At 43.9% G+C, this 17,357-nt stretch overlaps 1 pseudogene; it reads right to left on the reverse strand.

The window, feature by feature from the left end:
• Positions 1 to 832: 832 nt before the first annotated feature.
• Positions 833 to 17,357, reverse strand: part of LOC109871488 (C2 calcium-dependent domain-containing protein 4C-like) — a 35,519-nt pseudogene continuing 18,994 nt past the window's right edge.

Genomic DNA, 17,357 nt, shown 5'->3' on the forward strand with positions numbered 1-17,357 from the left:
GCTGCAACTCCCGTACGGACTCGGGAGAGGCGAGGGGGTCGAGAGCCGTGCATCCTCAGAAACACAACCCCGCCAAGAAGCACTGCTTATTGACAGAGGAAACAACGTAGAAGCTGGCGACCGAAGTCAGCATGCATGCGCCCAGCCCGCCATAAGGAGTCACTAGAACGTGATGGGACAAGGACATCCCAGCCGGGCCAAACCCTCCCCTAAACCGGACGGCGCTGGGCCAATTGCGACACAGCCCAGGACTGCGATACATTGCCTTAGACCACTGCGCCACGCTGGAGGCCATTTACCACTAATTTAGCCACCTACCTGGCTCCATCTGCACCTTTATTTTAGAAACTCAATATTTTGTCTATTTATGACATTAAAATAAGCCCATTATGCACTTTCATCTACAAATAATCACACTTCCTAGACAGTTCACCTAAACCCTTCAATAGATAATTTCAGGTTAATTCTGAAATCCATCTATATAACACAAGACACTGTGATAACCTTGCCTTCACATCACCAAAACCTCATCATCCCTCAATAACTTCAAGCAAACACTGGGGGTCAGCCTGATGAACCAAATTACCCAGTAACCCCCTCCATGTAGCCTAACTCTCTCACACACACACACACACACACACACACACACACACACACACACACAATCAAACATGTTTTTTCTTGTATACTGAGTGTATCATGCACAATTATAATTAACATGCTTTGTTTAACTGTTTGACCAAACGTTTAGTTTGCTTTGTACTTATATTCGTGGTGTGGTTTTCATATAAGCCACTTTTGGGCTTCAAAACTCTTCTTCACACCGTTTTCACCAGTTTTTTTTATTTGTACTTTCACTTATTTTCTTTGGTGCGGATAAACAAAACCTTTAAAAAAAGCAATGTGCATTTGTGCTGTTTATCATGGTCTTGAACGATGTGCATAATTCAAGTCCATATAACACAGTATAATACAGTACAGTAATACAGTACAAACTGAAAAAGATTAGCTTCTGAAACTAGTTTCATTTATTTACCTAAGAGAGCATTTAGCTAGCTATATCTATGGGCTTTTATGGTTTTCGGTCGTGCGTAAGGTGCAGTAGCCTGTATGTATTAGATAATGGCACAATCATTTAGGCTTTTTGGGCTTGGGCATTTTAAATGTTGTTTATGTTGGGTTCATAACATGTTTTTAATATATGGCCCATCAGGCTCAGGGAGCATCAGGTTTGAATTTTCATGTTGATCAAAGCTATAATCAAATCCAGACATACTGTATTTATGTGCTTTATAATGCTTTTGAATGGCACTTCCGGGTTTGACAGGACATACTGGGTTGCCTGGTAGAAAAGGGATTTCTTCTCGGGATTGAACATTTGGAAAACATCAGGAAAATATTCAATCCTAAAACACACACAAACATACACACACCCACACATCACACACCTCCTTATTCTGATTTGCTACAGTGCTGGGTGTCCAAGGTGACCAATCCAACTAGTTCCACTAAGGGACACAATTTCAAAAAAAGAGCTCCACCTCAGGGTTCGATCTCAGTCAATCCAAACAGAACCCAAAGAAAGCCTGAATCTCTAGATGCCTGGCAGTAGCTCGCTCAGCAGCACCTCCCTCTCCCCCAGCAGCACATCTCTCTTCAGACTGGTTCCCTTGTTCACCACCTTCATCTTCATGGCCAGGCTCTTGACCCGGGCGGCCGGCACAGCGTCAAAGAAGAAGTCCTCGTTGAACATGGGGTTCCTGCTGTTATTGATGATGGTGCTCCTCTGCTTCTGCTGCTTGCCCGGGTTCAGGTACAGAGACACGCAGCAGTTGATGCTCTTCCCGTCCGTCTGATTCTCGTACAGGTCCTCGGCGGCGAGCACTCGGACCCTCAGCGGGGCCGCCTCGGCATCATAGTGAGTGCTGAGCCTCAGCGTGCCACCTTTGTTGAGGTTGACCGAGTGCTCACGCTGGAGGAGATCTGAACTCGCCCCCCCGGAGCCGGTCCCCTTGCGTCCGCGGAAGGTAGGGGAGGGAGGGCAGCGCAGGCGGCGGCGCTGCAGGCTGGGGCTGGTGTCGGGCGAGCTGCACTCGTTTGTGGACAGGGATCTGCGGCGTGCCAGGGTATGCTTGGCACGAGATACCTGAGAGGGAGAAAAAAATCTGTGAAGGGAAGGGATGATTATATCATATATCATATAGGGCCATATACACAAAATTCTGAGCTAAATGTATTTTAAAAACATGTACTTAAAGTGATCACCTTAGATGTTAACATCCTTACTGTTTACCTTGGCCTGCGTCTCCTGTGTGATGGATCGGAGGAGGGAGGCGGAGTGGGTGAGGAGGGGGGAGGTAATGGGGGAGGACTCGGCCGAAGAGCACGTGTCGCTCTCACCCCCACTGAAGTAGCGGTAGGGGTTGGGGACAGAGGGGGTCAGGTGGTTCCCCCCCCCACCCGGTTGTGTCTGGGAGCCCGGGGAGGTATGGAGGCTGCTGGGGTCTCTGTGGAAGATGGACTCCTTGCGGTGGCTGTGGGGGCTCTCCACCAGTGTGGAGAACCTATACGAGGTCTGGGCCTTGGGGACGTAAGGCAGGGACATGTCTGTCTGTGACTGTGGCTCTGCGTTGGTGTCTCTCCCCTCCTGTGCTCTCAATCTGGATGATATGGCGGTTAGCGGCCCTCAAAAGGTTGTGAGTGTCCTCAGCAAGACGAGACAGCAGGCGCGGGCTGCGGGGGTTCAGGTTGCAGCTGCCCTGGGTCTGGCTGCAGATGGTGTGCTCGGAGGTGTAGGGGCGCAAGGTTTAGTGGGGCTGGGGCTCCAGTGTGAGGGACTCTGTCTCTGGGGTCAGCAGATGAGTTTGTGGGGGATGAAGAAGTCTGGGATCTTACCGGGGGTGATGATGTTGGTGTGGATGGAGACGGGGTCTGTCTGGTTTTGCTGCTTGTCTCCCGCCAACGCAGAGTGACCGCCATGAGAACCACGGAACTTCTCCAGGAGCCACATGCTTCCCCCCCAGAGCCTGAAGTTAGCTAGCTGCAGACACAGAAGGACAAAACGTGATGTCATACAGTCACAGGTAGGTAGGAAACGACATCCCCTTGTGTCAACATGTAATTCAAACTGTGGATACAGAAAGATAAGAGTGGGAGAGTTCATAAAGGCAAATGTGGAAAAGTGGGTGGTTCTCAATAGCATGAACCTAGCAAACAGGTAAGTCGAAAACAACATTAGGCAACGTTCTCATTAGGTCCATTTAAGGGTTTCGGTGAGACCTTATCCCACTGAGTTCTGAGAACATTCTAGGAGCTGTAAAACATGCATTAACCTCGGGACCATTAGACGATGTTCAGTACAGGTCATGGTTTGGCCTCAGTATAACGTTATATAGTAATAAGGCATTTTGATGTCCATTAGGTAACATTACTAATAGGTTCCTACTTGGTTCTGTTAGGACGTTATCCCTGGGACATTCAATGCCCACAATGGGACGTTTCATGGTAGTCAAGGGGATGTCACGTAAACGTTCCCTGGGGGACATTTGTGTAGCTCCCTGTAAAAGTTACCAGGACTTCACTGAGGACCATGTCAATACTTTTTTAGGACGTTCTCAGTACTTTCATTTTACTAGTCATTGGGAGTTCTTATGATGGTCCTCCAGGAACATTCTCTGGGGAACATTGTTTTTAAGCTAAGTGGGATGCTTTTCAGCTGAAATAGTGTAAAAAATATAATCAATAACCACGTTTCCATAAAACCATTTCATGCGGGTGAATTACCTGACGCATGAAAAAAAGTCAAGACCGGGCTCATGGAAACATGAAATGTCAGTACAATTTTATAAACGCAAACTGACAATTTGTTCGTTCGACATGGTGGGATCTTTTTGTGTCTATAAAATGACGGTGGAAACTCCGTCATTTTATATAATAATAATTTATATAATAATCATCATATCGAAGTTAACTTGAAGTCAAGTGATGACATGTTGTGTGGTCTTCCTACTACGACTCTAGAAAGCATGCACTTTATTAGGCTACAGATAAGTTAGGAACTTCACCGGGTGGTGAATATGCAAGGTGACGAGCTTGAAGCTCCTTTCCAATAAATATCCAGGATCTTATTCTAGTGATCGATGCTTGGCTGCCGTTTGACAATTACAAATAATTCCGCTCTTGTCCATAATAATCTCATAATTTAGGTAGCCTACCCGCACTGTATCTGCGAGCTGTTGGCAAATCATGCAGTCTAATTCAAATGTTTCGGGCTAATAGGTCCAGGTGGATTAATGAGAACATGATAAGACTTTATTGATTTTATCCGGTCCAAAATAACAAAACAGTAATAAAACAATGGATGAAGCATTTAGGTTTATTTGCTATAATTAGTGGAGGTCTCTGAAATACCTTAACATTAAACAAATAATGTTTTAAAATAAGTACATTTAGAGTGTTTAGTTTTGAATGTTTTCCCCCTCCAGGCACTGACTTTCATTAACGAGAAGTTTCCCGTAAGTGCGCATAACCTATCCAAGAGAGCGGCGTAATGGCCTGTATTGTGCGCATCTGTTTAATGATTGCTTCCACCAAACAAAAAACATTTGCATATCTAGTGAAATGTACACGGTTGCCTATAAGCCAGGATAAAATGTAACCATTAAGTTTGTAGCCTATTTCACATTATGCGCCGTTGAACAACTTTTACGCGCTAAACAGAATACCTAGATTTAGGCGGGACGGTCCCTGATAGCAGAACAACTTGTAAAATAGACACAGACCGACTCACAGTGTCACTGATCGAAAAGCGGCGACGAGCCGACCGGTAGGCTGCAAGACAAACGAAGAACCTGTTGGATCACAGGAACTCGCCGTTGGGCAGAAGTGTTTCACTCCCACTCCTCCCGATAGAAATAGAAAATTGTTCAACTTCACTCACATGCGTCTGTCCCAGTCCCCTTAATACTTTCCGTGATTCGCTTCACATGGGTTGCCTAACTAACCTACCTTCCGTCAGACAAGAGTAACTGTGGGGGAAACAAACAATAATTGGGGCTCTGAGGAGACCACGTCTGGTTTTACATATGGACCCTGCCCGCTGTCGCGCTCTCCATGGTGACGACAAGCCAATGGGAGGTTCCCAGGCTGTCCACGCACCCTACTCAAAATAGGATCTAACGTATTTTGATTTTAACCGAAGGGCAAATCGTTGTTTCCTTCCTATTTGTCTATAGAAACGTTCTCATTGTATTTGCAAACATTATCATTAACGGGTTTATCCATTAAATCAAAGGGGCCTGACATCAGTGAATCAGATCAGAGATCCTCCTGCAGGAGACATATAAAATTGACGGGCATTTCTTCACCCCACATTCTGCTGCATTCGCTTCTGAGGAAGTCGAGTTCCATTTGGCTCCCAGAGCAGATAGACCATAGAAATGGAATTACTGCAAAACTTGGAGTTGATGACATCACCATGTAATCCTTCATTCCCTCTTTGCCAGCAGGGCTGGTGGTGGTCTATGGCTGTGATAACTTGATGTATCAGTCCCTTGGTGAAGTTAGAGTGACATTCTGGCTCCTCTATTACAGTAGAGTACTCTGTATTGCTGGGCCATTGGGGGAAGGAGATGAGATGGTATATGGGCAGAGTAGCACCGTGGAGAGCTGTAAGAGTTTCCCTGGGCTCTGAGGAGACAGACTGTAGCTCAGCTTCCATAGCTGCATCAACAAGTAAATGGGCAATGATGGGGCTGTTAGAGAGAACGTACCTGGCGGTGTAGACCCTTTGGGCTGTGGGGAAATAAGTCCACTCTATTGTTTATGTTTGTCTCTATTGTCCACTATGTGGAGGATCAGTGGGAGAGTGTTGATATACAATGCATTCAGAAAGTTCAGACCCTTTGACTTTTTCCACCCTTTGCTACGTTACAGACTTATTCTAAAATTGCCCCCCCCCCCCCACCATTAATCTACACACAATGCCCCATAATAACAAAGCAAAAACATCATGCTAGAAATGTTTGCAAAAAAAATATATATATAAGTCAGTAGAAACCATATTTATTCAAGCAAGTCAGCCATATCAGCTATGGATTGTAAAAAGGCAGCACTAAATAAGGCTGAATGCACTGTTTCGCTGACAGACAAGGCTCTGCTGATAGCCAGGTGTAGTATTGATTCACTCCATGGTGCTGAAAGGAAAGCTCAGCTGTCGGGGACAGCTTTATGTAGGCCCTAACAGTTTGTGGGCATAGTTTGTCACCGTTATAGTGCAATCAATGTCTTGTTCAGGGTTATGTTTAATAGTGGCTTTGCTGGCATGCATCTAAAAAAAATGCAAATGTGTATGCACAGTTTCTAAATGAGGTCTCTGAAGAGTACAGAGAAAGATGACAGTGATAATGATTGTGCTTCCACTTTTTCATATCTCAAGAAAATATAGTATACTTTAACAAAAAGGCATATTTAACTTAAATGTCCACACAATTTACTTAAATATACTTTCCTAAAAGTATATGCAAAAAACATTTGCATATTACACAGCATCCTTTTCTGCAGGTACAGTTTTGAAAAATATGTTTACCCTCATATTGACCTTACTTAAAATGTTCATGTTCCAACTGAATAACATTGTACTTTTAATGACATATCACACATTACACATTTATTGAAATGTTAAATTATGACTTTAATGTAAACAACTAAAGTGAGTGGTGAACTTGAGGACCACGTGCGACAATCCCTCCCAGTAATTGGGGAACTTGTTTGTTGTCGAAGTGGGGAAAATGCTGTAAATGAAGAACACTGTATTGTTTTTTTAATAAATACCCCTTTGAAATCATACAAGAAAGCCAAAAACCTGTGAGTACAAATATGCACTTCACATCATAAAACTCATGTCATATACAGTGTCAGTGTTTAGGATCACTATGTTTGATGTACAGTTAGCAGATGACATGGGGTCATACCCTGGGTTTTTCTGAACAGAATGAGCATATTGTGAAGAACAAAATATCACCGCGGCACACGCAACTGAATGCACCTATGACTCCTTTCTGTGCGCACCAACATGATGTGTTTCCCGGAATTGCTTTGCGAATGCCTAACACTGTAATATCATATTTTATAACTTAGCTAGCCATGTTGGCAGTAGAACAAGGTTTCAAATGATGCCCACCTCACCCAGATTGCGATATATAAATGGACCATTTATGGATTGAGTAAACAACAATAATTGTGTGATTGCAGGGATGCAGGGTTGTGTTCCAAACAAAATAACCACAAGTGTGCTTGCTCTAGTTCCTTAACAACAGCTAGGAGAGCAAACTGCCTGTAGCTCAGGACCTGAAGTGAGGATATGCATATAGATTTGAAAGGAAACACTTGTTTGTGGAAACGTTAAATTAATATTGGAGAATGTTACACATTTAGTCTGGTAAAAGATAATACAAAGAAAAAACATGTGTTTTGGTGTATTTTGTACCATCATCTTTGAAATGCAAGAGAAAGGCCATAATGTATTATTCCAGCCCAGGCGCAATTTAGATTTTGGACACTAGATGGCAGCCACTAAATGGCAGCAGTGCATGTGCAAAGTTTTAGACTGATCCATTGAATCATTGCATTTCTGTTCAAACATTTTGTATCAAGACTGGCCAAATGTGTCTAATTGGTTTATTAATAGCTACTGTAAATTGGACAGTGCAGTTAGATTAACAACAATGTAAGCTTTCTGCCAATATCAGATATGTCTATGTCCTGGGAAATGTTCTTGTTACTTATGCTCATGCTAATCACATTAGCCTCAACTGACCCGCGGGGGACTCACCGATACTGTAGGGGTGCTCTTTTACAAGCATTCAGTTTAGGATTGTCCAGGATCAATTCCCCTACTTGGGATTTTAAAGGAAATATTCAAATTTGATTAAGGAAAAAGTTGCTCTAAGATAGTTTGAAAATATGTACACTTTTTGGAAGTCTCTCTCTTTCTCTTATTGGAAAGGTTAACGTCATTAAAATGAATGTGTGGCCCAAATGTTTATATTTACTTCAATGTTTACCTATTTTTATTCCATAATCTTTTTTCAATTCAATGAACCAAGCATTCATGCATTTTATTTTATTTAACTCTACCAACTTTTCAGACATTCTACTGAGCTGCAAATTTCAGAGCCCTTTTGTACTGGCTACAGACTGATACTATTGGCCCAAGACCACTCCGGATCCAGATCGAGTCTGAATCACGTAAACCTGCTGCACTTTCCTCTGTGTTGTGCTCGTCTCTCCCACTATCCGGAGGCAAAAGGTGTGTCAACTCAACTGTAAAGCAGTCTCTTCAAATTTGGAATCAGTTCCGTTTTAGCCTTAGAGGCTTTCCCTATCAGGTCCAATCAGAACATTTGATTTCCTCCATCTTTAAATGATGGGGCTTTTGGCATCTGGCACTCACTAGGCCTCTCTTCACTGGCCCAATTATTCTTTGACGATACATTTGCCTCTTTTGCTCAGCTACAGGAAAAGTTCAGCCTCCCCAATCCCACTTCTTCCGCTATCTCCAGACTAGGAACTTTGTTAGATCCAACACCTCTTAATTTCCCAATAGGCCCGTGAGTACAGCTATGGAGAGCCCTTTTTAGCTAAACAAGCTTCCTAAGGGTGCAATTTCAGATATATACTGTATGCAATCATTTAATGACTTACACAACCCTTCTTTGGTGCCTTGGGAAGACTCAATGGGAAAAGGATTTGAGGGAGGGACTTGGGGAAGACAGATGGGAATCTGTGCTGCACAGCCTCATTCAATTCAAGGTGGTTCACTGTATCCACTGGTCCGGGGCCAAACTCTGAAGATTATTCTTTGATTTTGATCCTACCTGTGTTCAATGTAAAACAGAGGCAGCCACACTGTTTCATGTGTTTTGGGACTGTCATAAAACTGTCTGGTTTCTGGGAATTCTTATTTTAAATGTTTCTATGATATATATGGCACTGTTCTAGATCCGTCTCCCCTTACAGCCCTTTTTGGAGTATGGCCCATAGACAGCCCTCTGTCCAGAGTTCAGTCGGACACTGTTGCTTAACTCTTTTAGCTAGACGGCTAACACTCCAGAACTGGAAGATGGCAGCTCCCCCATCTTATAAATATTGGGTGGGAGATGTGTTGTGTTCTCAGAAATTAGATTAAAAAAAATAAAAAATCAATACCCGAGTGGTGCAGTGGTCTAAGGTACTGCATCTCAGTGCAAGATGTGTCACTACAGTCCCTGGTTCAAATCCAGGCTATATCACATCTGGCTGTGATTGGGAGTTCCATAGGGCAGCACACAATTGGCCCAGCATCATCTGGATTTGGCCAGGGTAGGCTGTCAATGTAAATACAAATTTGTTCTTAAAGGACTTGCCTAGTTAAATAAAGGTTAAATATAACAAATGTAAATACTCTAAACTTTGGACTTGGACTCCATTCCAGTTTTACTTTATAAAATCCACTCTCTGATGGCATTGTTATCAAAACCAAAATAAATCTGTATTTAACACCCCTGTGATTTGCTGGTTGGAGGAGCAATTTTGTTTGGGGGGGGGGGGGTCATTGAGGTTGGTGCCCATTGATTCTTATTGAATTTGACTTGTGGATGCCTTATGCCTCTTTCCCTGTCAGAGACTAAAAAATAACGTGTTTTGCTCTGTTTGGAAACAATGTCATTGTAAAAAACGAAGAAAAAAAATGAAAACAAGCATTGTAAACTTTAATTTTGGTCTGGTGGATGGTCAGTCTGTGGCCATGACTGACTGAATGTGTGAGTGGTTGCATTTCTACACCCCTATCCCTCGGCTGTTCCAGTATTGCTCTTTAACCTCTGTACCCTTCTTCCCACTGTATTTAACTTGTCTAAATTATGGTCTCTTTATACTTATTCTTTATTTTTAATAAAACACATTCTAGTAAAGCATATCATATTATTCATATTGTGTTGTCTTATTATGTGTGTAAAACTGAAGTTTGAAACTGAGTTTTCAAAAAAATTACCTTTTCCCCGTGGCACATTTTCTGGCTGGCACCTGCATTGCCTTCATTGTTGTTTTCCGCACAAATAATAACTTTGAACATGTGTGTGTTCCTATCAAAGTAAGTGCCTTATTTTATGTATATTGTGTTGTCGTTTCTCCTGTAGCATACCGCATGCACTGTGTGGAGCATAATGTATTTACTGTTTTATTCACGTTTTCAAGTACTGGTAACAATTCATACATTCCAATTCTTACATAGATTGTAATGGACACATATGATGTGTGTAAAATACTTTTTTGAAGGTTTTTCAAGGTTGATAAGCTAATGCTAAGCTATTTGCCATTATGTTTGTTGACATCATACAATGCATTCTGGTTATCATGTAAGTATCTAGCAGACCAAAGATCTTATAAGAAAATGAGGTGAAGGGATAGTTCACTCGACTCACTTATTGTGCTTTAAGACAACTGGTCAAAGATCATTGATGTCAAATCATGTCGTCAGTGATCTTCAGTTCAGAAAATTCGGGCTCTAGAAAGAACCCAGAGTTCCCGAGTTGGAATGAACCCACTGAAGTCTGAGATCTCCGAGTTTCCAGTTCCCAGTTGTTTTGAAAATGGCATCAGATTGTAACTATGGTACCTTTTTAGCAAACTAGTTCCCAAGCAAGAATTTTGCTATAGACTGTCTAGGAGTGGTCTGAGTGGGGAGGGGAAGACTGAAAATTAGCTGTTTTTGGCAGAGAGGTTTGGAACTCTTTGTTATTGGTCTATTAACCAATCTGCATGGTGATATCACCATGGAAACCAGAAACTCCCGCTCATGCAAATCTGCTGATTAGAAGGTCCTGTGTCGATTGCATTTTCAACCAGCAACTATCAGGAAATAACACTGATCAAATGTTTTCACAATTTTACAGTGGTAGTTTCATCAGCTGTTGTACAATATGATATAAAACATAGGAGAAACCATATTTTTTTTATTGTACTGGGCCTTTGAGAAACAACGTTCTTCTGTGGGAATTTCAGTAATTCAGCATAACGATTGCTACAGATTTCCTCATGGTTCTATTTGAAGTCATGTTCTCAAATTGTTCAGAGAACAATGAGAAAACTTCCCATGGAAACCACAACAAAACCTTTGGGAACCCAGTTGGTGTCGCAACTGACTGTTGAGAGTTAGAAAAGCGTAATACACAAGGTGCAATTTTGAAAATGGGTCGTGCATCAGCAGTTTTCCACTTGTTATGTCAGTCTCTGACAGTCACTCAATTAGCCCACGTCAGCAGTGCTCTGCCTATACACAGAGGGGTCCCCGATAAACAGAGGGGGCCTATACACAGAGGGGTCCCCCAGATATTCAGAGGGAGCCTATACACAGAGGTGGCCCCCCGATATTCAGAGGGAGCCTATACACAGAGCGGGCCCCCCGATATTCAGAGGAGGGCTCCTGAACCAACCAGGGGGGCTTTCAGTTGTGAAACCAACAGTGGTCTTACCAAGTATGAGACTGGTCACATAAACAGTAGGGCATTGCTGTTCTTTTTTGCAGGTCACTAATAATGGCTTTGTGTTTCACTAGAGGTAAGTCAAAATAAAATCTTATTTGATACATGTTTTGTAAACGAAAGGTGTAGACTAACAGTGAAATGACTTGTTACAGGCCCTTCTCTACAATACAGAGAAGTGAAATAAAAATAATAACACAAGGAATGAATACACAATGAGTTACAATAACTATATACAGAGGGCACCAACACTAAGTTGATGTGCAGGGGTATGTGGTAATATAGGTAGATACTGTATGTACATATACACAAAATGACCAAAAGTATTTGGACACCTGCTTGCCGAACATCTAATTCCAAAATTAGGGGCATTAATATGGAGTTGTTCTCCCCTTTGCTGTTATAACAGCCTCCACTCGTCTGGAAAGGCTTTCCACTAGATGTTGGAACATTACTGTAGGGGACTTGCTTCCATTCAGCCACAAGAGCATTAGTGAGTTTGGGAAATGACGTTGGGCGACTAGGCCTGGCTCGTAGTCAGAGTTCCAATTATATCCCAAAGGTGTTTGATGGGGTTGAGGTCAGGGCTTTGTGCTGGCCAGTCAAGTTCTTCCACACCGATCTCAACAAATAATTTTTGTGTGGACCTTGCTTTGTGCATGGTGGCATTATGCTGAAACAGGAAAGGGCCTACCCCAAACTGTTGCCACAAAGTCTCCTAGACGTTTCCACTTTACAATAACAGCATTTATAGTTGAGCTCTAGCAGGGCAGAAATTTGACGAACTGACTTGTTGTAAAGGTGGAATCCAATGACTGTACCATGTTGAAAGTCACTGAACTCTTCAGTAAGGCCATTTTACTGCCAATGTTTGTCTATGGAGATTGCATAGATGTATGCTTGATTTTATACACGTCAGCAACGGGTGTGACTGAAATAGCCAAATCCACTCATTTCAAGGGGTGTCCACATATTTTTGTAGTCTAGGTAGGGATAAAGTGACTAGGAAACCTTGGTTTCTCAAATGATTGCCTCGCCTGGTTCACCAACTACTTCTCTGATAGAGTTCAGTGTGTCAAATCGGAGGGTCTGCTGTCCGGACCTCTGGCAGTCTCTATGGGGGTGCCACAGGGTTCAATTCTTGGACCGACTCTCTTCTCTGTATACATCAATGAGGTCGCTCTTGCTGCTGGTGAGTCTCTGATCCACCTCTACGCAGACGACACCATTCTGTATACTTCTGGCCCTTCTTTGGACACTGTGTTAACAACCCTCCAGGCAAGCTTCAATGCCATACAACTCTCCTTCCGTGGCCTCCAATTGCTCTTAAATACAAGTAAAACTAAATGCATGCTCTTCAACCGATCGCTAACTGCACCTACCCGCCTGTCCAACATCACTACTCTGGACGGCTCTGACTTAGAATACGTGGACAACTACAAATACTTAGGTGTCTGGTTAGACTGTAAACTCTCCTTCCAGACCCATATCAAACATCTCCAATCCAAAGTTAAATCTAGAATTGGCTTCCTATTTCGCAACAAAGCATCCTTCACTTATGCTGCCAAACATACCCTTGTAAAACTGACCATCCTACCAATCCTCGACTTTGGCGATGTCATTTACAAAATAGCCTCCAATACCCTACTCAACAAATTGGATGCAGTCTATCACAGTGCAATCCGTTTTGTCACCAAAGCCCCATATACTACCCACCATTGCGACCTGTACGCTCTCGTTGGCTGGCCCTCGCTTCATACTCGTCGCCAAACCCACTGGCTCCATGTCATCTACAAGACCCTGCTAGGTAAAGTCCCCCCTTATCTCAGCTCGCTGGCCACCATAGCATCTCCCACCTGTAGCACATGCTCCAGCAGGTATATCTCTCTAGTCACCCCCAAAACCAATTCTTTCTTTGGCCGCCTCTCCTTCCAGTTCTCTGCTGCCAATGACTGGAACGAACTACAAAAATCTCTGAAACTGGAAACACTTATCTCACTCACTAGCTTTAAGGACCAGCTGTCAGAGCAGCTCACAGATTACTGCACCTGTACATAGCCCACCTATAATTTAGCCTAAACAACTACCTCTTTCCCAACTGTATTTAATTTATTTATTTATTTTGCTCCTTTGCACCCCATTATTTTTATTTCTACTTTGCACATTCTTCCATTGCAAAACTACCATTCCAGTGTTTTACTTGCTATATTATATTTACTTTGCCACCATGGCCTTTTTTGCCTTTACCTCCCTTCTCACCTCATTTGCTCACATTGTATATAGACTTGTTTATACTGTATTATTGACTGTATGTTTGTTTTACTCCATGTGTAACTCTGTGTCGTTGTATCTGTCGAACTGCTTTGCTTTATCTTGGCCAGGTCGCAATTGTAAATGAGAACTTGTTCTCAACTCGCCTACCTGGTTAAATAAAGGTGAAATAAATAAAAAGATAAACAGTAGCAGCAAAAGAGTTGAACCAAAAAGGGTCAACGCAGAGAGTTTTAACTATGTAGCAGTCATATGGCTGCTATATAGGGGGTAGAATCTTTTCAGGGTCCCGTTTGTTCCAGACTTGCTGCATCGATACCGTTTGCTGTGCAGTAGCAAAGATTCTATAACTTTTGTGGCTGGAGTCTTTGTCAATTTTTAGGGCCTTCCTCTGACACTGCCTGGTATAGAGGTCCTGGATGGCAGGGAGCTCGGCCCCAGTGATGTACTCGGCTGTACGCACTACCCTCTGAAGCGCCTTGCGATCGGATGTGGAGCAGTTGCCATACCAGGCAGTGATGCAGCCAGTCAGGATGCTCTCGATGGTGCAGCTGTAGAACCTTTTGACGATCTGAGGGCCCTTGCCAAATCTTTTCAGCCTCCTGCCTTCTTCATGACTGTGTTGGTGTGTAAAGGCCATGATAATTCTTTAGTGATGTGGACACCGAGGAACTTGAAGATTTCGACACGCTCCACTACAGCCCAGTCCATGTGGATGGGGGCATGCACAGCCCTCCGTTTCCTGTAATCCACAATTAGTTCCTGTGTCTTGCTGACGTTGATGTCACTGACCTCTTCACTATAGGCTGTCTCATCATCGTCATTCACAGTCATGTTCACTGTCTGTGTCTACGTTATGTCATTGTAACAGACTGTATCTTGTGTATTTCTCCCCCTCAGTTGCTAAAGAAACAGCTAATAGGGAGCCGAATACAGGAAGGAAAGAACATTTGAGAATGTTCTGAATATTTGAATCATACTATACAAATAAAAAAACCATGGTTGAAGTTAGAGCATTGCTCAGGCCAGGACTAATGCACAACAGCAATCCATGCAGGTTAACCCTATCCCTGTAGTGCACGCACGTGTGCACACACAAACACACACCGTTTAGCTGGGTTTAGAACACAGGGTAATGTAATGGTTACAGAGCTAAACTGCTGCATGCCCTCCAAAGGCACACGGTCTGTTTTAATTGGAGGAAAAGCCGAGAGAGAACAAGTCTGTTTCTATTTATAATGAGTTCTATGACTAGAACTCCAATGCTCTGCTGTTCCCATTCCGCCCCCCCCCCCTCTTTATCCTTCCCTACCTACCTCTCAACCTCCTTATTTCCCTCCCTATTACCCAACAGTCTGCACAACCACTCAAAGTATACTGTACCTTCATGTGTCCCCTTTCTCACTCCTTCCATATCTCTGTACCTCTCTCTCTGACTCATGTCTCCCCCTCTGTTTCACGCCACCTTCTCTCTGCCCCTCTCTCTCTCTGACTCATGTCCTCCCCTCTGTTTCACGCCACCTTCTCTCTGTACCCCTCTGACTCATGTCCTCCCCTCTGTTTCACGCCACCTTCTCTCTGCCCCTCTCTCTCTGACTCATGTCCCCCCCTCTGTTTCATGCCACCTTCTCTCTGCCCCTCTCTCTCTGACTCATGTCCTCCCCTCTGTTTCACGCCACCTTCTCTCTGCCCCTCTCTCTCTGACTCATGTCCTCCCCTCTGTTTCACGCCACCTTCTCTCTGTACCTCTCTCTCTGACTCATGTCCTCCCCTCTGTTTCACGCCACCTTCTCTCTGCCCCTCTCTCTCTGACTCATGTCCTCCCCTCTGTTTCACGCCACCTTCTCTCTGTACCTCTCTCTCTGACTCATGTCCTCCCCTCTGTTTCACGCCACCTTCTCTCTGCCCCTCTCTCTCTCTCTGACTCATGTCCTCCCCTCTGTTTCACGCCACCTTCTCTCTGCCCCTCTCTCTCTGACTCATGTCCTCCCCTCTGTTTCACGCCACCTTCTCTCTGCCCCTCTCTCTCTCTGACTCATGTCCTCCCCTCTGTTTCACGCCACCTTCTCTCTGCCCCTCTCTCTCTCTCTGACTCATGTCCTCCCCTCTGTTTCACGCCACCTTCTCTCTGCCCCTCTCTCTCTGACTCATGTCCTCCCCTCTGTTTCACGCCACCTTCTCTCTGCCCCTCTCTCTCTGACTCATGTCCTCCCCTCTGTTTCACGCCACCTTCTCTCTGTACCTCTCTCTCTGACTCATGTCCTCCCCTCTGTTTCACGCCACCTTCTCTCTGTACCTCTCCCCCCCTTGTCTGTGTGTCTCCCTCTTCATCTAACTGTATCCCTTTGCTGTATCCTTCCACCTCCTCCTCCAAAATCGGATGATTCATTATTCTCTTTCTCGTCTAACTCTTTTCTCACTCAGTGGAAAAATAAAGAAATAACTGTCTCACCATGAAGAAAAGAAAATAAATCTCATTGGTACAGGACAAGTGGCCAATTAGGGACTGTTTTTTCACCCCCTGTTGCTATGTAAAGTCCAGGGGTTTGTGAGGCGACTGCTGCCTCCCACTAAGCACCATCGACTGGAGCTGGGGACAGATGAGAGAAAATGCCTTGATAAAGAACAAAAGAGAAGATGGATCTATGAAATTCTATAATTTGTTTAGTGGCCACATCCATAGATCTCTCTGCCTCTTGTAAGATCCACACAGATACAGAGCGTTTACACACAAACGTGCACGCATACCTGTATTTGGGCATGCAGGCAAGCGCACACACAGACACGCTTATTTACATTCCTTCGTGAAACAAGACCGGCAAAATGTTCCAGGGGTATTTTCTTTCAGGATTCCTCCGTGCAGCCTTTATAAGAAAGCATCTAAATTCAGTCCACCGTATCTGCATAAACATAATCCTTAGATTAGCAACCCAGTTATCTTTTTACTTCAGAAGCACAGGCCATAGGTTACTGACAAGTCTATAAAATCGAGCACACCGCCATGCAATCTCCATAGACAAACATTTGCAGTAGAATGGCCTTACTGAACAGCTCAGCGACTTTCAACATGACACCATCATAGGATGCCACCTTTCGAACAAGTGAGTTCGTCAGATTTCTGCCAAGCGTTGGCTGGAGAGGTGTAAAGCTCACCGCCATTGGACTCTGGAGTGGCGGTACTATGAAACGTGTTCTCTAGAGTGATGAATCACGCTTCACCATCTGGCAGTCCGACAGACAAATCTGGGTTTGGCGGATACCAGGAAAACGCTACCTGCCCCAATGCATTGTGCCAACTGTAAAGTTTGATGGAGGAGGAATAATGGTCTGCGTTTTTTCATGGTTCAGGCCCCTTAGTCCCAGTGAAGGGAAATATTAACGCTACAGCATACAATGACATTCTGGATGATTCTGTGCTTCCAATTTTGTGGCAAAAGGTTGGGGAAGGCCCTTTCTTGTTTCAGCATGACAACGCCCCCATGCACAAAGCGAGGTCCATACATAAATGGTTTGTGGTGATCAGTGTGGAAGAACTTGACTGGCCTGCACAGAGCTCTGACCTCAACT

This window comes from Oncorhynchus kisutch, linkage group LG27 (genome assembly GCF_002021735.2).
Source record: "Oncorhynchus kisutch isolate 150728-3 linkage group LG27, Okis_V2, whole genome shotgun sequence".
In the NCBI taxonomy this organism is placed as follows: Eukaryota; Metazoa; Chordata; class Actinopteri; order Salmoniformes; family Salmonidae; genus Oncorhynchus; species Oncorhynchus kisutch.